Source organism: Saccostrea cucullata, unplaced genomic scaffold, assembly GCF_032062105.1.
Source record: "Saccostrea cucullata isolate Sc308-1 unplaced genomic scaffold, CSIRO_AGI_Scuc_v1 ctg3350, whole genome shotgun sequence".
Classification (NCBI taxonomy): Eukaryota; Metazoa; Mollusca; class Bivalvia; order Ostreida; family Ostreidae; genus Saccostrea; species Saccostrea cuccullata.
The window spans coordinates 12,976-40,364 of NW_026933358.1; the positions used below are offsets into that span (position 1 = coordinate 12,976).

At 33.5% G+C, this 27,389-nt stretch overlaps 1 long non-coding RNA gene across 1 annotated transcript; it reads left to right on the forward strand.

Annotated features, from left to right (window-relative positions):
- Nucleotides 1-7,316: 7,316 nt before the first annotated feature.
- Nucleotides 7,317-11,760, forward strand: LOC134238079 (uncharacterized). Its single transcript, XR_009985929.1, has 3 exons — nucleotides 7,317-7,549; nucleotides 9,262-9,330; nucleotides 11,310-11,760. It is a non-coding gene; the product is annotated as an uncharacterized LOC134238079 (long non-coding RNA).
- Nucleotides 11,761-27,389: the final 15,629 nt, after the last annotated feature.

A 27,389-nucleotide genomic window follows, 5' to 3' on the forward strand; every position in this document is an offset into this window, starting at 1 on the left:
ACGCGCCTCAGGTGCAAAACTCAATCTACAAAAGACGAAGGGTATTTGGTTGGGGAAATGGAAAAGTAGATTGGACCATCCTTTTGGCATATCATGGGTAGAAAACTGTAAATTATTAGGGGTTAAATTTGGTAATAATGTTACTTATGATGATATTTGGCAACCTATTCTAAATAAATTTGTTAAAACTTTAAATATTTGGAAACAACGGTATTTGTCTTTTGTAGAAAAATCCATGGTTGTTAAAGTATTAGCTTGTGCCAAATTGTGGTATGTTGGTTCTGTTTGTTTATTACCAAATTATTATTTGAAACAATTTGAAAGAGCAATTTTTAACTTTTTATGGCCTAGTAAATATGATTGTTACAATTATAAGAAAAATGGTTGTTTAGAAGTGGTTAACATTGATTTAAAACTTCAATCCTTAAGACTAAAACATCTACAGAATATTCTTTATAATAAGGGTTCAAAATATACCTTTTTGTCTGTTTATTGGATGGGTGTAAGCCTGAGAGAATTTGAACCATGTTTTGCAAGGAATGATAGACCTCATTCAGAAACTATACCTGTTTTTTATCAAAAATGTTTAACGAGGCCCGATCTACTTGATCAGCGCATACGTTTCAACGCAGCGTCGACTCAGGCACGTCACAATACCCTTGACTGCCGTCACAATTGAACATAATAACGTCACAATTAAAATGACGTCAAATTGCGCTAAAATGTTTCGCCGATCTTGCTTACCTGGTTGCTCTATAGACTATGCATTGAAAGCTGTCATTTCTATTATTTTTTTTAATATTTAAATAAATAAACAACTTTGGAACCTAACTAATTTTGAGGGATCAATTTTTTGGTACAGACTTTTATTAATTTTATCCCGTTTTATTTCAATTTGTGAGTTTAAAAAACAAACACTGCAACTTAAAGTAAACGATTTTAGTCTTTCTCATTGAACATGTTGAAGTGTTTATACACACTCTTTTCATTGCAGACTTAAATATGCATGGATAAGTCTATAAATCATCACTGGATGAAAAGTCTAGTTTCCGCAAAACTGAAACTATGCGGAAACCTTGCTGAAACTTGGCGTTGAAGTTTCCTGTATGGTTTCCGCAATGCGGAAACTATATAATAGTTTCAGCAAGTTTCAGTAGGGTTTCCGTATACTGAAACCATTAGGTTTGTTTCCTAATAGTTTCCGCAAAACGGAAACCAATGTAAAATTTAATGAAACGTCAATTTAACGATACGTTTTAGTTTCAGTAGGTTTCAGTTTCCGGAAACTATTAATTTCGATTCCATATGGTTTCCGCATGCTGAAACCGTACTGAAACTTTTTCTATTTTTTTTTTCAAAAGGGTAGAAAAATCAACTCATATGCATATGATCTTTTTACTATTGATTTCGATTCCATATGGTTTCCGCATGCTGAAACCGAACTGAAACTTTTTCTTTATAATTTTTTTTCAAAAGGGTAGAAAAATCAACTCATATCATCCTTATATTTATTTACACATTTAAAACCGAACTGAAATTTTTTCTCTATAATTTTTTTTTCAAAAGGGTAGAAAAATCAACTCATATCATCCTTATATTTAATTACACATTTAAAAAAATGGTTTTATTTTTAAATATCTAATAGTTCATATTCAGATTTTGAGATGTGCCGGCTCTGTGTAAACTTACACATACCGATATTGATATCAATGATAAGCATATTATACAAGATCCTTGCTTCATATTAAATGTATAAAAATTGTTTATTTCATATTGTGCCGGAATTCAAAAATATTTTTTTTAAACAAAATCGATTCCTCTCACAAGGATTTTCTACATTACCTAACTCAATACTCCCCCTCGGGAATTGATTATTTTGAAAACATACATCATTTTCACAAAACTACGATTACGTTTAATGTAAAGTTGTTTAAAAAGAAAATTAGTGTGTCTTCATGGTGCATGAAATACAGATAATTACGAGAGTGAACATAATCTGAGATAGAAAGGTTTGCATTTATATTCTTTATACATGTTTCTATATATATATTCCTTAATGGATATCATTTCAATAATTTCAATTTGTTAATTAACAATACATATTGACTAGGAAGCCTTTTTTACTATTCATATATATATAGTTCAATAGTTACATGTACTAGTTATTTTTATAATAACATTGATTTAATATCTACATATATGTATTTTTATTTCCGTCTTCGTGAAAACATTTTATTCGTAAGCCGCGGTTTTACAGCATTAAAAATATTACAAGAAAACATGTCCTGAAAATTTGATGTCATGGTTCCCAGGATTTGCAGCATTTTATGTCAATCTAATTAAAATTAAATCTTCCATTTGTTCCCCAAATGTTTATTCACACGAGGAACTCTTATATGTAAAAAGTCTGCTTTTGTGAAACAATACCCTTGGAGCGAATGGAAAATCTCAAAATTTTAATTAGATTGTATATTATGTGTAGGCGTTTTTTTTTTTTTTTTAATTTTGTTTTATTTCATATATCTTGCTTTCGTGATGTTAATTAATGCAATATCACTGAAAACACGGTATAGTTTTTAGTAATATGTTCAATTATATTCGTATTGAGATGTATAATGTGCTAAATGTGTGATTTAGAACTTAGTTTTTTTAAAAATAAATTTAAAGTAGTCTGTAAGTTGATCAAATTTTCAATTCTTTACGTTGAACCCCACTCGCGGGCACCTGTCCTCACGTGCCACAGGTGGGGAGACACGTGTCGCGAAGACACCTGCTACCGTGTTGGTGTATTTTTTGTATATTCTATGTGGATTGAGAGGTTTTTCTACCTTAGAGGAACAATGGACTGTGACCAGGCGTAATATATACACGCAGTACATGGTATACACAACTAGCCTTTTCTAATGACACCAAGGTTTCTGAACATTCAAAATTAAAAATAAATCACACTATATAAAACTTCACCTAAAATCAAACATGTCATATGATTAATGTGTTATGTAAAATATTTCATAGAATGTTTCATATTTAGCGTAAGAAGTTTTTATGACGACATATGTGTTGTTGGAAAATGTACTCGATTACATATTAAATGACATTGAAAACTATTTAAATAATATATATTCAATCTAATATAATAAAATTAAGGAAGAAAAAATATTGGTAATCAATTTCCGTCTCTAAATATTTCAGAAGCTAGTTCAATAGAAATATTTCAAAAATTTCAAAATAAATATTTTTACAATTTCTCCACAAAAAAAAAAAATGCTCTTAATCATAAAAGAAATGCCGATAAACTTGAACAATTAATGGTATTCCTTATTACTAATACCGATTATAAAATTCATAATATTAGCGGAAAATATTTATAGGTCAACCTGATAAATAAAAATCAATGAAAATTTCATCTATTTTATGATAACTTTTTTAGAATATTGTGAAAATTTCTAAGTACATTATGATATTAAAACAACTTTTGATTTAGTGGAATGGAATTTTTTAATTAATACTCTTCATAAATATAACTTCGGATGCAATTATAACAGGATAAAAATATTATATAAAGTCAATCAATAGCAAAACAATTTATTAAAAGCAGTGCTTTTTTAATAATTCTTGGCAGAATTAAAAGGTTTTAGGAAAAATGAAATCAAATGTATTTTACATGATGACATGTGTAGTTAGGACTATCTGACTCTCTCTCTCTCTCTCTCTACATGATATCTATCCTTTTAAATTTAAACAAAATCACATTTGTAAAACCAAAATTAATAGTGAAGCAATTTGCTTAGGCATATACATCGGAAATGATAAAACTGCATGAAAAAAAAATTGGCTTTTCAAAAGTTTGAAATAAATACTGGACTCCTGAGAAAACGGAAACTTACTATCTTTGGAAAATGTCAAATAATAAATTCATTAATTTTAAATTCATATACACGGCTAATGTTTTAATAATCCAGATGGAAGTTTTATTAAAAATCTCAAATTAATATATTCATTTTTTTGAACGCATTAAATGGAAATACACTCATTGAAATTAATAATGGAGGAATATATTATTGATTTTGAAACGAAATGCATTAAATGGGTTTCCAAAATTAAATACTGAAAAGTCTGATCTTTTAAATGCAGTGCAACACGGGCTTAATTACCCTACCTTGTACGAGAAATATTTGTACAATTCAACATTCTCACTTCCTCTATTTTATAAGGAAGTTTTTTTGCGTTCAACAGTGTAAAGCACAAATTGAAATAAGCGCATCATTTAGACTTTTGCGTGAAAATATATGGTTTAATATTTGAAATATGAGGAAAAATTATTTTCAAAAATTGGATCGAAAGTGGTTTTAAAATTAAAAGATCTTTTTGATGACGAATTAAACGGACTCAAATTGACAGAAATTGCTTTTAAAAAACAAAACTATCTGTGTGAATACTTAGTAATTAAAACAGTCTTTATGTGGCACGGTATTAATTCGAGTAATATTCTTTCATCAATATTAACGACACATGTAATTCATTTTCCTTTAAATTTCATGATAAAAAAGAAAACATTGAAGACAAAACCAAAATTTTTCTATAAAATTTTTTCAACAAAAGTCTCAAAAGCCGATTTCTATATTCAAAAGAGTTTAATATCAACTACTCAAATCAATGGCAAAACGTACATGAAAAAATTAGAAAAATTCTTGATAAAAACTGAATTTAAATAAACTAATACATAATTTTTACCGAAAACATCTTAGTAAATGGAATACAGATATTGATAAATACTGTCCAGTATGTCGCTGTGAAGAGAATTTAGCATGATTTTTGATTGCATTCAAGTTAAATTAAATGGAACAAAGTCTCTGAAATCATAGGTATAGATATAAGTTGGAATATATTGTTGTGGGTTTTAGTCATGGTATCAACTACAATACTTATGTTTTGAATAATGTCTTATCATTTATTGCTTGTAAAATATTTAAATATTTAAGAATTATGAAAAATAATATTACAAGTGAATTGTTAATCTTTTTGAAAAATGCTCTTATGAAATTCTATTTGTCACCAAAAATCCCTAACATCACATACAATTTTCATATTTTAAAATCTTTGGCAATAAACTTACAATTATATACATTTATACATGTATGATATAATCTATATTTGGTGTATATGAGGGTGACCTGGCTCTATACATGTTTAAGGGGTGTGTTGGACAGTGTTTTTTTATTTTCCCCATAGCAAATAAAATCTGTATCTGTATAAAACTTTGTCACCATACAATTTGATTATATTGCACTCAATCTATTGATTTAACTGTTACATATTTCAAACATATATTATTTTTTTGCTATGTACTTTGTCAACATACCATTTGATTATATTATACACTATTGATTTAAATAACATCTTTCATACATATATTATCTTGCAAATAGACTACACCCCTAGTTTTTGTAGGGGGACATTCAGAGCATTGCCCCAAATCTTTGTTATCATTTTCTGAATGTATTAAAAAAAAAAAAAAAAAAAAAAAAAGGTTTCTGAACATTCAAAATTAAAAATAAATCACACTATATAAAACTTCACCTAAAATCAAACATGTCATATGTATAATGTGTTATGTAAAATATTTCATAGAATGTTTCATATTTAGCATAAGAAGTTTTTATTTTATGTGTTAATTGGTGATTAAAAGAAAATAGACAAACCTCTTAAATATTTATCTATCAATTTAATATGATAAAATTAATCTATTGGTAAGGAGAATATTTGCTATATATAGCTAGTTCAATAGACTATTTCAAAAATTTCAATATTATTTTACAATTTCTCCACACAAAAAAAATCGGCAATCACAAAAAGAAATCGACAATTTATGGTATTCCTTGTTTGCCACCATTGTAAACTTCAAATATTGAAAATATTTAGAGGTCAATAAAACGCAACCTGATGAAAATTAAGTCTATTTTATTTCATAACTTTTTTCTATAGGTTATTTCTAAGTACGTTATATTAAAACAACGTTTTATTTAGAGTCCAAAACAGAAAAGTGTGAGATTATTACAATAATAAGGAAAAGATAAGTCAATCAATACCAAAACAATTATTAAAAGCAATTAATAATCCTGTATTGTAAAGGAATAAAGAAGAATTTACATATGACATGTGTAAAGGATTAGTACTATAACCACTTCTATTACATGATATCATTTATATAAATTTGCCTGCAAAATTAAGAGTTTCCGTATCTTCTGTATTGAGTGACCAATATTTTTTCGGTTCATCATCTAAAGCTGAGAATTATGGAGATTTACTATTAATAAACTGAAACCCCACATGTTTGACGATCATATTTTTTTTTTTTACATGACAATGTTATAAAAACAAAATGAATTTTACATCTACATAATCGATCTTCAGGAGAAATATTGGTAAATCTCCCCACTTCAATTTGTGACAGGAAATTCCTAGATAACAAATAGACTTGTACATTCATGTTGATATTTTCTGAGTAGAAAATTTTCAACAATTGATGAATAATTCTTATAACCCCAATTTTGCTTTTGAGTTGCACATATGTGGTTAATATGCCATCAGCATAACTTTGTTGACTTGTATACCATTTTTTTTTTTTTTTTTTTACACAATAATCGAAATACATGTGTACATGTGACTTTAAATCATTCTATTTGAAAACATTAGGACAGTCGGAGTCCGTTTCAACAATTACCATAATCATGTAATAAAGGTCTAAAATTCGCTTTTTTTATCCCCTTCGATTCCATGATCAATTTTATTTTATCATTCAAAACTGTTCATTCTGTTGCCATATATATACAAGGACATTTGCATTTAAAACGTAAAAAAAAAAAAAATTGCCAAAAGAGAAATGCAAAATTTCCGTAAAGAATTTGAATCACTAGGTGGCGTATCGCGGCAGAATGCTTCTCTCTCATTGGTTAGATTTTCAGAGAAGAAAGAAGGACAAAATGGCGAAGAAAACACCAAGAATTTGCTCAAGAAAAACAACAGAGATGAGAAGATCTTTTGAATCTACACTGAAGAAAGGCACCCCAAACGGCAGATTAGATACAGGTAGTTATTTGTTACAGTTCAGAGCACCTTTATTTTTGTTTTTATCGTCTGAAATCGTAAGAATAATGTTGACCTAAAATGGCGCGTTCCAAAAATTCAAAATGACCATTGTACAGTTGTAATTAGATCTATTGTGAAAAAGCGCCTTGTAAATTATTCTCAGCTTAGGTTGTTATACAGATAATTAACTGCTGTTTAAACGCATGCATGTATTTTGCACCATTGTATTTATCTTTCATGTTTTTCGTATGAATATTAGAATATGCTATTGTATTTTCTGCATCGTCCCGATCATGTAAAATTTACATAATTTAAAAATTACAACGTGTTGTAGTATTCCGGAATTTTAAATGTAGGTTGGTTTTAGAGGATAATATCGTTATGTACTTGTATCCGGTGTTAACTTTTTCATTTGGAAAATCGAAAGATTTGACCCCACGCTTATGTTTTTTCAGAAAAGGTGAGCTTTATTGTTCATTATAGCTGCTGGATGTGTTCAATGTTATTCTCAGAAGTAGTTTCTTGAATCGTACATTTATTTTTTGCTGAATTGTTTTTATTATTGATGGAAGACTGTGCTGCACAGCTGAGGAAGGGGTTCAACAGCTCTGTTCAATATATTTTTAACATACATGCAATCTAGAATCGTAAATATTAGACATGTAAGAGGGCATCATGATGGGAGAATGCCATCGTGTAGTACTGTATCACTGTGAAATGCCAATTTGTACATGTTGTAGTCATGAAAGTAAAATTCCTGAGAACTTGCAGATTTTTGGGCTATGAAAGTGACTTGATAATTTTCATAATGCCGCACATTATTCAAGTTGAAGTATTTTATTTTCATACCATACATAAGGATTTTAAAGCAAATGTCGAAAGTGAATAAACTATTTATATACAAAGATACATAAGCATCTTTTCGTACAAGGCATAATTATGATGAATTAAACTTAAAATGATATTTATTTTAAATTAAATTTTAATTTCATGTTGACACATATGCATGTTTTGATCTATATGAAATAAATAAGACTATTTAAGCAACCTAAAACTTGATTTAGTGTGCATGGTTTAATTTTTCATTAGAAATACTTATGTTATTTTTGTACCTTGGGCTTCAAATATTAAATGTGGTGCTGCACCGTGCAGTTTCTAAATATCAGAAATCACTTTTAAATCATATTAACCATAAACATGATTCTCTTGATATCAGCAGAACAGCTATTGTTTACCTGTATATAAATTCTGCATTATGATAGACTGGAGCTTGATGAAATGAGCAATTGGCCATTTTCAATTTCTTAAGTTGCATGCATTGATATTATATAGTCATATACTAGTATTTGTTTGTTGCTCGTAGAAATTATGATATCCGTTTAGAGAACTTTTTATTCATGTGGATACATCACCAACACAGTCTCTGCTCTCATCCGAGGGAGCGGTCTCTATGTACTACATTGGATTGAGACCCGTGATGTAAGAATCAGCACCTACTTCCCGACTTGAGGGGTGTCGCTCTAACCACTGGGCCACACTGTGTGACCCATTATGAAAATTTGACATAATACTTTTACGTCTATATGACTTCTAAATTTTATTGACTTGATAAAATGACTGATACACAAATAAGATTTTTGTAATCTCTCTGTTTATAGCTGTTTACCATTTGCCATATTTCTATCACTAATTAAATCAATTTTCAACAATGGCCACTAAAGAGTCATAGTTCTGTCTTATTATATAAATAGTTATCTGCCCTTGATGCAAAATGGAATAAATAAAATAAAGTATTAAATGGATTATAATTTTGAATCAAAGAAGGCCTACATATCTTAAACAAACATAATTTAGATGTAGTCTTGCTTTTATGAAAAATTGTAACTTATTTAATTTTTCTCACTCTCAGATATAATTGCTTTTCAAGAACTTTTAAATTGTGGTTGTGATAGGACTGCCACTTAGAATTAGACCAGAGTGTGTCCATTTTAAAATGATACAATTTTCCATCATTTTTTTTCTTTGTCATGTGTCTATTAGAATTTTAACTGAATGTCAGGTGCAAGGAAATGGACATGCAAGTGGTTTTTGGGACTTTTCTTAGCTCATGCTAAAAACAAAAACAGTTATTAATGTACGGTACTGTACTAACTTGATCTATTTTAATTTCAGATATCCACTGAACAAATCATCTGAAAACTAAGGCTAATAGGAGAGGATGAAGAATACTTCTGTTAAAAGGTATGTTTTAACAGTGAGTAAGAACTTAATATAATTTATGTAGCTCTATTTTAGGAAATTAAGGACTAAAGCATAAAGTTTATGTTTTTATTTTCTATTGTTTTGTTAATCTCACTGTGTAATGTTAAGCTCTCTATTTAGTATTTATCATCATGATCATAGTCAATGTGTTGTGGGGTTGGGGGGGGGGGGAGGGGGTTTACATGTAAGCTGCTTTCCTCTACTTTTTAAGTTTTATATAATATATTTATATGTTTCCATGAAATAAACAGATGTTAACATTTTCTTAGAAAGTCTCATTTTGCGAGCTACCTACTAAAATTGTATGATTTATTTAAGATAAGTATTATCAACATTTTCAGCTTCTCTGCAACCGCTCAACCAATTTCAACCAATTTTGGTGAAGGGGAACAAAATTTATAAATTTTATCCCCCCTCCCCCGCGGGCCTGAGGGGTGGGGCCAAAACCACTAAAATTCATGCAATCTTTGAAAATCCCCTTCTTCTTTTCCCCTCCTGAACATCAAGCAGTCAAACTGTTGGTATGATTGTAATCGGCATTGAGTCCTCTACCATAATTATGAAATTCATGACCCCAGGGTCAAGGATTCTAGTATTAGGGTGGGTCTTATAGCTCTTTGGAATTAATCAAACCATTTAAGATGAAATAAAACCTATGAAAACATTTAGTAAATTTTGAAATGTGTGGCCCCAGGGTTAGTGGTTCCTGTGGGGTGGGGTACACAACTGGTGGTTATAAAATGGAATTGCATTGTATCTTTATTACTCTGATCTACCTTTGGGTATTAAGTAACCAAAGTAAGCATGTTAACTAAGTGTATAATTATGATAAACAAAGGTGCGTCTTTCAAAATTGTGAATTTCATGGCTTTTTGTTTAAATTACGAACAAAATTCAATTGAGTGGAAGTTGTTAGGCCTAAAAAAAAATATTTGTTTCCCCTTTCAGGCTGAAAACATATAGGTAGATAGGTAGGTAATTATTTTTTTTTGAAACATTTTTTTTTTTTTGCTTCTTGAATCAAAAAGTGTATAGAAGTAACATTAATGACAAAAGAAATGGTGTTTTCAAGTATTTCTGTGACTTATTAGAAAGGTAACTCAAACTTCTTTCTGTCTTGAACATGTTGAAAAGCTTGCAAAGTTGGAGACTATAATTCCCTGGGTGAAATCTTGCACTTCATGGGACAAAAGCATTAAAAAAAATTTAGGGTCGGCACTATATATTAGGGTCGGTCGGGAACAAACATATTTTTTTTCTAGGCTTTACATGATACTCAGGTGACCTATAAGGTCTGTGGGCCTCTAGTTGTTATTCAAATATCATGAATCATGGTCTAAGGGTCTAGGTTAGGGGTACAAAAAATATTTTGATGAACAAGTAAAATGAAGAAAAAAATCCTTAATTTACTTTGAAAATCTTATCAGAAACAAATCCATACATACATATTCAGTACATTTAAATACATTCAAGTTTGTTTATTTCATTATCCCTTGTCAAGTGTTTAAAAGAGGCAACTTTAATAAACTAATGAGATTTTACACTTGATAAATTTTTAGATTTTATTTTAAATCATTCTGATCAAAAATGCTGAAAATCTGAAATTAATCAAACAAAGGCTTGTGCTAGAACAGTTTTAGGAACTTTCAGTTTGTCAATCTTATTAAAATTAAATGTTAGATCTGCGCACATATTGGCTAAAATCTAATGGCATCCTGTAGAGTGTCACGTCAGACGTTAAATTCTATTAACCAATCAAATACTCGAATGCAAAAATTATTGTATTTAATTTATTGGAATGAATAAGTCTAGAGTCTGAGTTGTTCCGTATTTGACATTTGACGTGACCTTCTATGGATGCTGTTAGATGTTGTGTAGCGAGTATGCAAGAGGATCTAACATGTTGTTTTATTTAGATCGGGATTTTGTTAAACTATATTTTTATATATTTTCAATAGGTTGAAGTAACTGACGAGCAGGTCAATCCAACTTGAACTTGAAGTGCAAGTGGGTCTTCAAAAATGTGGACCACTCAAGGACTTTTCTGTTGGTTGATGATGGACTACAAACTGAATATTTAACAAAGAAATCCACTTTGGTGCTTATTGGCTACTAATGATGTGAACTTGTGCATTTATTATACCAAGTACTTTTACATTTCCTTGATGATACTAGACTTGCATATACCGAATTCAGGTTTAGTTGATTGATTGCAGTTCTAAGTTCCTCTCGCAAGATTATATCTCTCATGTATGAGACATCATTAAATGCAGACATTTTCTCTGTCCTCCTGTTGTGACATGAGAGCTCGGACTTAGTTGTAAAAATATTTATGATGCAAGAGAAAATGAATGGCCAAGCCAATGTATGTAAATGTTGATAATAACATTAAATATTCTTTGATAACTAGTGTGAGTGTGTTTTGTTTTTTCCAATATGAAAATTCAGGGGGAAAATGAGTTTTGGTTGAAAAGCTGGGCTAAATTGTATAATTTATAGTGTTTCTGTTGCGGAAACCTATGGTACACCATATGTATTTCAACCGTATACGCATACTGAAACCTTGCGTAAACCTCAAGTTTCAGCAAGTTTCAGTTGCGGAAACCTATGGTACACCATATGTATTCCAACCGTATACGCATACTGAAACCTTGCGTAAACCTCAAGTTTCAGCAAGTTTCAGTTGCGGAAACCTATGGTACACCATATGTATTTCAACCATATACGCATACTGAAACCTTGCGTATACCTCAAGTTTCAGCAAGTTTCAGTTGCGGAAACTATTTGGATTCGTGGACACCTTTGGTTTCCGCACTGCGGAAACTTGATGAAACTTGAAGTTTCCGCACTGAAACTTTGTGGAAACTATTAGTAACCTTAAGTTTCCGCAGAGTTTCAGTAGAGTTTCAGCCGTTTGTTGGTGTTATGTAAACCCAAATTTTGTGTTTTGACATGCGGAAACTGTATTTTTCATCCATTTGAAGTAGCATTTTGAGAGTAACAGAAATTGCTATCTTTATTAACCAAGGTAATAATGTTCATTGAAGTCAAAAACCGATATAAAGAATTATGTACCTTAGTGTAGTCTACTTGTGTGCCAAGTTATATTGAAATCAGACCAAAACTGTAGGAGGAGTAGCATTTTGAAAGAATTTCACAGAAATTTCTATTTTTAGTAACGACGCCTACACCATTCGTCAAAATCAAAAACCGATATACAGAATTATGTATCTTAGTGTAGTCTACTTGTGTGCCAAGTTATATTGAAATCAGATCAAAACTGTAGGAGGAGTAGCATTTTGAAAGAATTTCATAGAAATTTCTATTTTTAGTAACAACGCCAACATCCTTCGTCGAAATCAAAAACCGATACACAGAATTATGTATCTTAGTGTAGTCTACTTGTGTGCCAAGTTATATTGAAATCAGACCAAAACTGTAGAAGGAGTAGCATTTTGAAAGAATTTCACAGAAATTTCTATTTTTAGTAACAACGCCAACACCGTTCGTCAAAATCAAAATTAAAACCGATACACAGAATTATGTATCTTAGTGTAGTCTACTTATATGCCAAGTTATATTGAAATCAGACCAAAACTGTAGGAGGAGTAGCATTTTGAATGACTTTCACAGAAATTTCTATTTTTTAGTAACAACGCCAACACCATTCGTCGAAATCAAAAACCGATATACAGAATTATGTATCTTAGTGTAGTCTACTTGTGTGCCAAGTTATATTGAAATCAGACCAAAACTGTAGGAGGAGTAGCATTTTGAAAGAATTTCACAGAAATTTCTATTTTTAGTAACAACGCCAACACCATTTGTGGAAATCAAAAACCGATACAAAGAATTATGTATCTTAGTGTAGTCTATTTGTGTGCCAAGTTATATTGAAATCAGACCAAAACTGTAGGAGGAGTAGCATTTTGAAAGAATTTCACAGAAATTTCTATTTTTAGTAACAACGCCAACACCGTTCGTCGAAATCAAAATCTGATACACAGAATTATGTATCTTAGTGTAGTCTACTTATATGCCAAGTTATATTGAAATCAGATCAAAACTGTAGGAGGAGTAGCATTTTGAAAAATTGTTTACAGACAGACAGACGGACAGACGGACGGACGCCGGACGCATTACTATCGCATAAGCTCTTCTGGTCTCTGACCAGTAGAGCTAAAAATTACAATTATGATTATTCTTTTGGTAATATGACAACCAAACAGTATTATACCATTTTATTAGAAGAGATTGTAACTGTACCAAGAATTATGAGAATTTTTCCAAGTGTAAATTTCAAGGAGGTTTTCAGGCGTTTACATAATGATTTTATTGATAAAAGTAACCGAGACACAATGTTTAGAATTATTCACGACATAATACCTGTCACCTATTATCTATGTAGAATTAAAATTCGCAAAGAAAAAATATGTATATTATGTAAAACTGACATTGAAACTGTTCGTCATCTATTCTATGAATGCACCTTTGTAAAACCACTTGTTATGCTTGTTAAAAATTGGTTAAATGTATTGACACATGATAAATTTTCACGCTTTAATATTGCACATATCCGTTTTCATACTTTTCCTATAGATATTTTTAGCAAAGAAACTGAATCTGTGTGTTTGTATTTAATATCTTTAATGTGCTCCACAATTTGGCAAGTTAGATGTTTAGTTAAATTTCAGAACCAAAATATTAATTCTGATAGACTAATTTTGATGTACATTAATATATTGATTTTAAGAATAAAAGCTGATTTCTGTAGATTCGATGAAACTAAATTTTACACATATTGGTTACGTACTTCTCTGTTTTGCTCTGTTAACAATGAACATTGGAATTTAATGTTTACTACCTGATACTTGTATGACCGGTTTTGTTCCATTCATAAATTGCTAGCGTAAATTCTTTCGTAACAAATAGAATGTCCATCAGTTTAAATATTTCTCATGCAATATCCATTGATATCATTTGTTTCCATTTAGTAAAGTCTTTCAATATTTAAATATAAATAAAATATTATGGTTTTCTTAATTTTTCATTGAAAATGACAGTTTAAAATACAGTTTTTCATCTTGTTTACCTTCAAATTATGCCCCGAAACACCTTATTTGACCAAGCTAAAGTTGTAAAGCATCAATAAAGGAATTTATTTCTCAAGTTTGATAAATCTGTAGGCACCTTTCATTTATTAGATCTTGACCTTAACTTATACTTTGTTTGTAAAGTAATTTATATAATTTTTTTTAAAATGTACATATTATGTAATATGTATTTGATTTGCTCAATAAATTATTTTAAACCAAAAAAAAAAAAAAAAAAAAAAAAACGGGGTCCCTTTTTCACAATGGAGGTTTTGGATAGCTCACAAGGAGTCGTGATGGAACACACCCTGAAACTTACGCATCGAACGTCCCAGAAAAAGATGACGACGCGATGCCACCTCTTTCGTCACAGAATTCCTGAGCCTGAGGTCGATCATTGGTATATTGCCGATGGAAAGGCAGGACACGTGGTTCTTGACCTTTGACAGCACGGAGCCAGTCGACAGATATGAAGGGGAAGACTTCTTCTTTCCGGACCGGAACTTGAGGATCCGATTAGAGGCGACCGACAGGATCCGGGTGAATTTCAAAATTCACTGGCTCCCTATCTGGGTGTCCATAAGTAAGGTGTTGGAGAAGTATGGGGACGTAGACAAAGTGGAGTTTGTCAAGGATGGTGAGATCATCACTGGGGTACGGGCGGCTCAGATCAAGATGCGGGAGGGAGACCAGAGACACATTCCGTACCTGACCTCAATTTACGGAAACAAATGTTTGTTTGTTGTTCCTGGTCGACCTCCCTATGCTTCAAGTGCGGGGAGGTGGGTCACCTGAGGGGAGAGTGCTCCCATGGAATCATGATGATGGCTGGGCATCGAAGCTATGCTTCGGCGGCAGCCCAGCCACAGGCTGTTAGTAGGGCTGAGACCGAGAGTAATGACAGGGCTGTTAGTAGGCCTGTGACCCAGAGTAATGACAGGGCTATTAGTAGGCCTGGGACCCAGAGTAATAACAGGGCTGTTAGTAGGCCTGGGACCCAGAGTACTAGTAGGCCAGAAAATGCTAGTACTGACAGGGCTGTTAGTAAGCCCCCGAATCCTGAGCCCGTCAGCAAGGCTCAGGAGGAAAACAGTGACAAACTGGCTGTTGGTAAGTGGGGGGGGACCAGGAGAGTCCCCAGGACAGCGGGGTCGTTGGTCCGCCCCAGGAGAAGCCCTCAGACTCCCCTGCTCAGACAGAGGAGGTCAGCAATCCTCGGGAGGGGTCAACACCGGTTGACTCCCCACAGACAGATGACGGGGGCCAGAAGAGCCCTTCCTCTGAGGGGCAGTGAGGGGGTGACTCATTGGTCCAAGAAATCCTGAGTGGGACTCAGCTTATGTCCCAGGGGGGAGGGTACTGAGGTGTTCTCTCCAAGCTTAGGGGACTGTGAGATGGTCGAGGAGAACGATGACGAGTTTATCCTGTTGTTGGGAAAGAGTCCCCTCTCGTCTGAGCCCAGCAGGACTGACAGGCAGCAAGACATTTTTTCTCAAGGTAACAAAAATCGCGTGTTAATGAACAATGAAATTGAGTGATTCCCCGCATTTCGACCTGGATGTCCCTGGACTTGTTTTAATTATTATAATTTAGGGAGATTTTTTCCTTTTTTTTTTTGGTTCAGATTTATTTATTTCACATATTTATTTTCTTTAGTTATAATTTATATTTGTTTGGAAATTCTTTATTTTTTCATATTTTCATGCATTTTCAGTTACAGTGCATGTATCATGTTGTACGTTATTTATATTTGTGTTTCAGTTAGAATTTCCCCTCAGTATTTCATTTTTAGTTACCCTTTTCTTGTTCATACTTTCCACGATTTTCTCTTTTTGTTCATAGGCAAAAACAACTCTCAGCCCATTGTCTTTTTTCTTTCGACCGTCCATGACTTTGAAAATCGCCACACTAAATATCCAAGGCCTTTTAAACGCCCCGTCTAAATACGAATTATTCTCACTGTGCACTAATCATAAATTATCTGTACTTTTAATACAGGAAACTCACTTCACTAATATGATCAACGTTTTAAATATAAATTCAATGTTTAATACCGAAAAATGTTATTTTAGTTTTGGTACAAAATACAGTAGAGGTATAGGAGTTATCGTAATTATTCAAGATATTAAAGTCAGTAAATTTTATTCAGATATGGACGGAAGGCTAGTTTACAGAGACATAGGTTATAACGATATACAGTATAAAAAAGTTAATATATACGCGCCTATGATTGATTTGGAAAGAGCGACATTTTTTGAAGATTTACACCCCATTCTCACTTGTAATAAGCATTTAATTCTAGGGGGAGATTTTAACTGTGCTTTTAATATAAACCGAGGTCTGTGTCGCAGGAGGTGCTGGCACGAAAATGATCCCTCCCTGGTCAATGGCCCTGAGTGCCGAGTATAGGACAGAATTTACAGCTCTCCACCGGCAAATGGTGGCGTCTCAATATATGAGTGAAAAATTCTCTAGAGGACGTTCAACAATATACGATCAATATTCATCCAAGTTTTGTGCAGGCCGTAACTTTTACCCTTTGACCTGAAGACTTCAAACTTGGAACATCGATAGATTACCTTGAGACGGAGTACGTGCCACCAAATTTTTTTACCTTGATTGTTTTATATAGTCTATGTCTTACTTTTACATTAAAAAAAATCTAGGCAATAGCTTGAGTACTCTTTGATATTAGGACTTCAAAATTGAAAGAAGGCATTAAATACAAGATGCAGTGCACCAGAACTTTGACCTTGCCTCCTTTCTTTTATCAAGGTCAAATAGAGAGAAACGAAACACAATTTAACCATAGCTTAAGAACTCTTTTACATTTAGACTTTAAACTTGGAAGAGTGTGTGTGATCAAATTATTATTCGGTCAAACTTTCACATGAAAATATAACCATAGTCATAACTTGAGACCTTTCTTATCATTAAGATTTCAAACTAAGTAAAGACAACATTAAACCTAAATCCACTACATCTAAATGTTTGACCATGTTCACTTTCTTAATTCAAGGTTAATTAAAAAAAAACAAGACCAGACCATAACTTCAGATCCTTTTAATTACAAGACTTAAAAAATGCAGTGCATTATTATTTTTAACCTTGATCATAAGACTGCACTTGTAATCATTTAAAAATGTTACAATTTTTATTGTAAGAAGACGCAGGTTTGAATTCCACTGTGGGGCGTGGAGACCGGTCCTTCAAAGGATGAGACCGTATAAACCGAGGCCCCGTGTCGCAGTAGGTACTGGCACGATTAAGAACCCTCACTGCTCAATGGCCAAGATTGCTTGATTGTGTATTGTTTGACGTCCCTCTCGAAAATTTTTGGCACGCAAATGGAGACGGCACCACTTGCGGTGGAGAGTTCTAAATTTGTCCTATACTCGGCTTTCTCGGCCATTTAGCAGGGAAGGATATTTTTCGTGCCAGCAACTTCTGCGGGACCTCAGTTTATACCGTTTCATCCGAAGGATCGGTCTCCACGTCCTACAGTGGAATTAAAACCGGCGAGGGTATATCTGTGAAAATGAAATGTCAGCAATGATATATAACCATGTTTATTTTTTTATTGCGTAAACTTTTGTAAATTGAATATTAAAAAATATTACCGATCCAGGGAGCTACTGGCACCCCAGGTGAGGTATTAGCTGGAGGCTTCTGAGGAAGTTTTACCTCAATATTTGTTGTATGTTATTGGAAATAAATGTATTATATTTTTAAAAAAAAAACGCGAGGTAAGGATAAACTCCGCGACTCTAAAGCAGACGCACTTACCACTGGGCCACGCAGGCGGCTATCGTAAACCGAAAGCTAATGTAACTCGAAAAGGCTTTTAAGCTATAGTTTACATTTTTTCGAAAGTAAAACTCCTGGTCAGTTAATCGACAGCGTAAAGGAAATTACAAGTCAATTAAGTAAGAGTGTTTCAACTTCAAAATTATACAGGTTCCACCAGAAGTCTCTGTCGAGACTGAAGCGCAACTGGTTTGTACTTGTAGCAAAGGAAGAGTAAAGTACTTAAGCAGTTGGGAATTGAAACTTTACAACAGCAATAAATAGAATAATGATCATTGATAAAGTCTCTTTATGTTCTTAGTGTTTTCTACTTGTGTGCCAAGTTATATTGAAATCAGACCAAAACTGTAGGTGGAGTGGCATTTTGAAACAATTTAACAGAAATTTCTATTTTTAGCAACCACAGCAACACCGTTCGTCGAAATCAAAACCCGATGTATAAAATTATGTATCTTAGTGTAGTCTACTTGAGTCCAAGTTATATTGAAATCAGTCCAAAAGTGTAGGAGGAGTAGCATTTTGAAACAATTTTACAGAAATTTCTATTTTTAGCAACCACAGCAACACTGTTCATCGAAATCAAAAACCGATACACAGAATTATGTATCTTAAATCAGTCCAAAACTGTAGGAGGAGTAGCATTTTGAAACCATTTTACAGAAATTTCTATTTTTAGTAACCACAGCAACACCGTTCATCGAATCAAATACCAATACACAAAATTATGTATCTTAGTGTAGTCTACTTGTGTGCCAAGTTATATTGAAATCAGACCAAAACTGTAGGATGAGTAGCATTTTGAAACAATTTTACAGAAATTTCTATTTTTAGTAACCACGGCAACACCGTTTATCGAAATCAAAAACCGATACACAGAATTATGTATCTTAGTGTAGTTTACTTGTGTGCCAAGGTTTACTGAAATCAGACCAAAACTGTAGGAGGAGTAGCATTTTGAAACAATTTTACAGAAATTTCTATTTTTAGTAACCACGGTAACACCGTTTATCGAAATTAAAAACCGATAAACAAAATTATGTATCTTAGTCTAGTCTATTTGTGTGCCAATTTATATTGAAATCAGACCAAAACTGTAAGAGGAGTAGCATTTTGAAACAATTTTACAGAAATTTCTATTTTTAGTTACCACGGCAACACCGTTTATCGAAATCAAAAACTGATACACAGAATTATGTATCTTAGTTAGTATAGTCTACTTGTGTGCAAAGTTATATTGAAATTAGACCAAAACTGTAGGAGGAGTAGCATTTTGAAAAATTGTTTACAGACAGACGGACTAGACAGACGGACGGACGCCGGACGCATTACTATCGCATAAGCTCTTCTGGTCTCTCACCAGTAGAGCTAAAAATTCTGTCAGAAGCTGAAAATTTAGGTAATGATGAAAAACCTTGTAAATTCTTTTTTCAACAAGAAGTTATAAATACAAGAGCCAAACAAAAATCAATTACAAAAATTGTTACCGAATCTTCCCAAGGGTACACAGTCACCTTTTCCTCCATGGAACTGAGGGAGACTATTTCAAGTGTCCCACCTCATGTCTTGCTACGTTCCCTCTGCACGGCAGAGACCCTCTTTTTGGTTCTCCTTTTAACATCATCTTAAACTCGTCAATTGTTCTTCAGGAGCACACAGCATTCACTGCTTCTGTTATCTCAATCCATGATTGCTTCTTCTTTGCATTATTGACAACAACACTAAATTTTGAATTAATTATTTCTGACCGTTCCTTGATCGCTTGCACTAGTATTACTATTTGTTTTTCAGAGAATCGTGGTTTCTTCTTTTCCTCTACCATCTTCAGACTTTCTGATTAACATTCTTTGTGCCGCGGGCCTATTTTGAACCTATCTTCGAAAACTACGTTGAGTACCATGGGCCTACCCTAACAAAAAAAATACCATAGTTAACTATAGTTTTTTATGTTACTTTGAAAAACTTTGGTGAAAACTTTGACACTTTGAAAAACTTTGGCGAAGACTTTGATACTTTGAAAAACTTTATCGAAAACTTGGACACTTTGAAAAACTTTAATTCACAATAAAACTGAATGACGTTACGTCATCATTCTGAGTTTGCCAATTTGGCCTCTTGTTACAGGAAATAATAATTTTACCTTTCTTCTACCGAAAAAAATTATATGTTGGAAGGAATGTTAAACGGGTATTTTATTTGTCTTGGTCATTAGAAAATGAAAACAGTAACATTCTGATTTGTAATTAAACATCTTTGTCAGCATTTTCAGTCCTCGTTTGAACGATACATGCAATCAAAATTACATTAGGAGAAAAAAAAACAGCCTAAACGTGACTATACCATCACTCGTAACATCTTAATGTTTTGATCGTGGAAATACTAGTAATGTATAACGCTATATCAGTTTGTTATTTCTGAAAATATATTTCAAATCTTAAATCGGCATGATATATTATACAGTTTAACATTGCAACATTAAAGCTTTTTACGGCCTGTAAGAAAGTTTTAAAGTTTCATCCTCATGAGCATAACAAAGTGAAATGGGTTTATTTCATATATGTCAAATAATATAAAAACGAAATCCACAAAGAGACATTTAAAGTGAACTTTACAACGTCAAAAAATACAAACCTTCAATTTTGGAAAATATATGAATCAAATTCTTAAATTAAACGTCGTTTATATTTATAAATGTGCTTAATTATTGTGATATGATCAAACATTAAAATATAAACAAAGTATATGCATGTACAGGTATGAAATAATAGTAATTTGAAAAGATTTCAGTTTTATGTCCTTTGAACAATTATGGCTCTTTTTTCTGCAGAGAAACGTTTTAATCATTTTAAATACATAGAAAAACCTACCAAACCGTTATGAATGGTACATGTTCAGGATCAAAACACTTGATCATAGTCCAGTGAACGCAGCCGCCATTTTTTCAGAAAGTCGGATTTCAAAATCATGTATATAAAACGTTATAAAAATCATATTTATCAAAGCATAAACACCAAATTCTGTTTGAACAGTATTAAGAATTTTCATTTCCATTAAAAAAATAAGTAATTACTTTTCCGTATGATTTTAAATGTAAGATTTTAATTTTTTAGGCTACGTACACCAGACAATGAAATGTGTCTTTTAAATTGGAATAATTTGTGTAGTTACTCCATATTTGTCCATATATTTTTAATTGGTTTAATCTATATACGAAATTTCATTAATGTATGACATAGGGTTCCTACAAAACAACGCTTGTCTACGGAATTTTGGGACAACCCTCGTATGTCAAATAATATAAAAACGAAATCCACAAAGAGACAAGGAACTTTACAGATAAACCTTCAATTTTGGAATATATGTAGTCAGTGCATGACATCGACCGGAAAAGAGAGTTTTATGTCCTTTGAACAATTATGGCTCTTTTTTCTGCAAGAAACGATTATGACATAGAACCTCTGCATGCATGTTTATACGTATCCATTCTGTTTGTTCAAAAGACCAACAGAGATTTAATTTTTTAGGCACGAATCACCTATTTTAATTGCCGACAGGGGAGGGGGGGGGGGTGCATTTTTATTTACAATCAGATATAATATATCACCACTATACTATGAGTTGAAATTATGACAGAAACAATGCCCAATGCAATCTTCAGATTAATTGCATCCGAGTTTCCGATCAAGGGTGAAAAGACGATGAAAACATACGAAGTTACTTACTTCTTAATCCTGTATTCCAGGTTATAATTAATTTGTTTTTAAGAACACGATTAGAAAAGTGTCAGTATTAAAAGATCAACATAAACATATGAACAAATACTAGTGGATCAGGGAAAGGAGTGAGTTTGAAAAGGCCTTTATAATGAGGGGGTTCTTTTTTCCGAGTTTAGTTTTTTTTTAACCGTCAATCTAAATATTTAGATACCGCCCCCTCCCCTCAACATTTGAATCATTTGTACGGGCCAGGTTAGTTGCAAAACTGCAACTCCAAAAAAAATAGTTTGACAGACCGGTTTATCAATATACTGTATATTTTTTCGGATAGTTTCGGTTCTGCAACTACGAGCCAGGTACATCTGATATGTTATGGAAGATCTTCATATATATATAGTTATTTATGAGGGGGAGAGGGCGAAGCTCCTGGATTTTCATGTTTTTTAAGAGTAAAACCTTAACAATAATATTGTTTAATTTTCATTTAATTTTTGTTAGTGTATAGGTCCGGGTGTTTGAATAATTGTGTCGCAGAAGCAGTCCGGAATTCGGAGTATCGGCCATGAAAAGTTTGAATTTATGTTGAAATAGTTTTGTCAATTAACCTGTTCCTGATTTATTCGACTTTAGTTCTCTAACTCCCTTATGTTAGTGAATTCTTAACATCAGTTTAATAATTTAATCTGCGCATTAAAATTGTAGTATTTTACTTGTGTATTTAATATGGCGTTGGTATTGAATAAAGTAGTATTTGCTACCTTGTATCCAATGCATGGACGGTTTATCTTTTTTATCCCAAGGGGGCTTGTAAAATCTGGGGTCTAAGTAGATGGGGGAGTGCCGAGCACGAGGTTTCGTCAGAACAAAGAAGGCTGTGTAGATACGCAGACGTAGTTAGCTTGATTTATTGTATACATATATATCAGGCCGTGGGGTTAGGAAGATTGGGAGAAGTTAAGACTCTCTGTTTCTTAGTACCAAAGTATAAATAGACAGTATGAGTATAAATAGACAATAGTTGTTGGGTGGTTTTGTCCTAGTTATTTGTTGATTCGTGACCTTCTGAGGGTGCTGGATGAATCTTGGTCATACTTTTTTACATCTATGAATGCCGATTTACGGTGATTGTAAAGTGTGGGACCATGTGTCTTGTTTTCTTCTGGATTTATTTGTGCGGTAGAGCACTGGTTTGGTTTTTGTCCACAGCTTCTTAAATTTAGCAGATGTTTTCATGGCGTGTGAATATATTTAGTCTGTAGTTAATTTGCGGATGCATATTTGGGCAGCGCACATTCTGATTCTTATCAGACCCGAGTGTTGTAGGGAGGCCGGTTTGGCTTTAATCCGCCATCGTTCACGTCACAATTGTATTGAATGTTTCTCCTTGTATTGTATTTTAACACTTGCCGCTATAATAAACGATTTACTTACTAACTAATAGTGGTATTGTCTAGTTATGTACCATAATACGACGTAATTAATACAAGTCAAGTCATGTCATACTTTGAATGGTAGGGGCCCGGGGCGAAGCCCCCTGAAGCTCCTTTGTTTTCGTGTATTTAAAAGAGTAAAACCAGGCACAATAATACGAGTAGTGATATAGGTTAGTTATGTACCAACATATGGCATTAATAATATAAGTCATACCATACTTTGAAAATTTTAGGGAGTTGGTGCACCCCCCCCCCCCTTTATATCCGCCAGTGGATCCGAGGCGTATATTGTTTTTGTCCTGTCTGTTTCTCTGCTGATCTGTTGTCAACTTTAGCCTTCACAATAACATTTGAACAATGAAAGATAGAGACTTCATATTTGGTATGCATTTACTCCACTAATTAAGCTTTTTCAAATGAAGATCAATGGTCTTGTGACTTTGACTGTGATCTATACGCTGAAAAAAGATTTTGCAAAACTTTTGAACCATAGGAAATAGAGGCTTCATATTTAGTATGCCTCCTCTACTTATTAATTTCTTTCAAATAACACCAAAGTCAATTATTTCGTGACCATGACTGTGACCTATATGCATAGTGTTTCATAAACAAATCTTGTTTATTAAAATTTTGGTGAATGATGTTGCCATGGTAACTAAAATTGAAAATTCTGAAACATTTTCTTAAAAGCGACTTCCACAGTTGTAGTTTTATTGCAATCTTATCAGAAAAAGAGAATTATCCTTTTCTATTTATTGCTGTTGTAAAGTTTTAAGTCTTAACTACTACTTTTCTCTTCCATTGTTATGAGTAAAACCAGTAGAGCTACGTACAGTCTTGACAAAGACTTATGGTTTCTATTCCTCTGGTGTAATTGTAACCCACTTGCCAAAGTTTCTGGCGAGCTGCAAGTGATTTTCTCTTTAAATTTAAAAGAATAAGACAGGTTTTTTTTTAAAATAATGGTTTTATTAGTTCACATAAGTAAACTCAGGTGACATATTGCTACATGTGTATCTGTTTTCGGCCGTCGTCCATCGTGTGTTAACATTTGAACATCTTTAGCTTCTTCTCTGCAACCGCTCAACCAATTTCAACCAAATTTGGTATACAGCATCTATGGTTGAAGGGGAACAAAATTGTGAATTTCATGGTCCCTGCCCCCCTGGGGCCTGAGGGATGGGGCTAAAACCACTAAGATTAATGCAACCTTTAAAAATTTTCTTCTGTACTCCTGGACATCAAGCAGTCACACTGGTAACATGAATGTAATGACCATTTAGTCCTCTACCATAATTGTGAAATCCATGGCCCCAGGGTCAGGGGTTCTAGTGCTATGGTGGGGCTCTATTGATTATATAGTGAAAATGCACTATTTCTTTAAAAATCTTCTCTGCTCCTGGGTATTAAATAAACTAGCTAAGTACATATGTATGATGAGGAAGAATACCTCTTCAAAAATAGTGAATTTTATTGCCCCAGGGTCAGGGGTTCTAGGGCGGGGCTCCATTGATTAAATAGTGAAAATACAGTAATTCTATGAAAAAAACTTCTCTATTCCTGGGCATTAAACAAACCAAGTATATAATTATGATGAGCAAGATTGCCTCTTCCAAAATTCTGAATTTTATGGTCCCAGGGTCAGGGGTTCTGGTCTTAGGGTGGGATTCTATTGATTTTATAGTGAAAATATATTAAATCTTTGAAAATCGTCTTCTCTTCTTCTGAGCATTAAGCAGATAAACTACCTAAATAGCTTTCGCGAGCAAGGGCAATTCTTTCTGAATTGTGAATTTCAAGGCCCCTGGGTCAGGGGTACCATTTGGGGGGGGGGGGCTCTACTATTATACTGAAAATGAATAAATTGATTGAAATTTGCTACTTGGTAGTAATCAAACATTGTTGATAAGCAAGGGTGCTTTTTCCAAAGTTATGAAATGTGTGGACCGAGGGTCAGGGGTTCATGTTTGTTAGTGGCAATACTGATTATTGCTGAATATTACTGATTAGTCGAAATGCATTTTTTTGTTCCCCTACTTTGTCTATGGGTATTAAGTAACCAAAGTAAGCATGCTAAGTGTATAGTTATGATAAGCAATGGTGCCTTTTTCAAAATTGTGAATACCATGACGTCTAGTTTAAAACATGAACCAAATTCAATTTTTGGGAAAGTTGATGCTCAGGTGACCTATAAGGCCCAAGGTCCACTTGTTAACTTTCCCTCTGCTTATTACAAGGGCTTGGGACCTTTTAACTTCAATGTTCAAAGTTAATTGGAATAAAAAAAAAATACAAAGTAAAATTATAACTAGGCAGCATTAAAAGATTTGCTTTTGTATTTTTCAGTTTTTAGGTCACCTGAGTAAACTCAAACTCAGGTGACCTATTGCTATCCGTTTTCGTTCTTCGTCGTGCGTTGTGCGTCGTGCGTTAACATTTGAACATTTTCAGCTTCTTCTCTGCAACCACAGAACCAATTTCAGCCAAATTTGGCACAAAGCATCTATGGGTGAAGGGGAACAAAATTTTTGAATTTCATGATCCCTGCCCCCCTGGGGCCTGAGGGTGGGGCCCAAACCACTAAAATTAATGCAATCTTTAAAAATCTTCTTCTTTACTCATGGACATCAAACAGTCAAACTGTTTGCATGATTGTAATCAGCAATAAGTCCTCTACCAAAATTTGAAATTCATGGCCCTGGGGTCAGGGGTTCTAGTGCTAGGGCGGGGCTAAATAAGTAGGTAGTGAAAATGCATTATTTCTTTGAAAATCTTTTCTCTGCCCCTGGGTATTAAATAAACCAATGAGTAAATAGTTATGATGAGCAAGAGTGCTTCTACCCAAATTGTGAATTTTATGGCCCCAGGGTCAGGGGTTCTGGTGTTAGGGCAGGGCTCTTTTGATTATATAGTGAAAATACATGAATTCTTTGAAAATCTTCTTCTCTGCTTCTGGGTATTAAATAAACTAACTAAGTACATAGTTATGATGAGCAAGAGTGCCTCTACCAAAATTGTGAATTTTATGGCCCCAGGGTCAGGGGTTCTGGTGTAAGGGCGGGGCTCTTTTGATTACATGGTGAAAATACATGAATTCTTTGAAAATCTTCTTCTCTGCTTCTGAGTATTAAATAAACTAAGTACATAGTTATGATGAGTAAGAGTGCCTCTACCAAAATTGTGAATTTCAAGGCCCCAGGGTCAGGGGAACCATGGGGGGGAGCTGTACTTATACACTGAAAATGAATGAATGGTTTGAAATCTGCTCCTTGGTATTTATCAAATATCAAGGCCTAAGGGTTAGGGGTTCATGTGTGGTAGGGTCACCACTGATTATTGCTGAATATAACTGATTAGTTGAAATGCATTATTGTTCCCCTACCCTGCGTATGGGTATTAAGTAAACAAACTAAGCAACTGCTAAGTGTATTGTTATGATGATCAATGGTGTCTGTTTCAAAATTGTGAATGCCATATCATCTGGCTTAAAACATGAATCAAATTCAATCACTGGAAAGTTGTTGCATAGTGCTCAGGTGACCTATAAGGCCCATGGGCCTCTTGTTAATTTTATTAAAAAGTTTTTTAATTACAGTTTTATTAATTTTGGTTTCGGTTCAGGTTGATCCTCGTCGTCTGGTGGGGCTTCCTCTTTCGGCTAGTGTAGCCCCTACGAACCAGTCCTAGTAGTTCTCCCCCGAGGTGGCCAGGCAGTACCAGTTGCCAAAGTACTGACGGTTCTAGGCGCAGTCTTGGGTTCGTCGCACTTACTGCACCCGTTCGTTTCACGGAGTACTCCGCCACCATCTACTTCCTGTTGACCTTGTGTCTGTAACAGTCCATGGAACCGGACACTGGTTAAGGCAACGTCTGGGGTGGGAACTCGGGCTGCGGGTAGTACGTAGGCTGAATCCCTGGCACCTGGGCGGGGGGGGGGGGGGGTTCAAGTATCGTATTGGGACTGGGGCAGCTGGCAGAACTCACTGGCATTC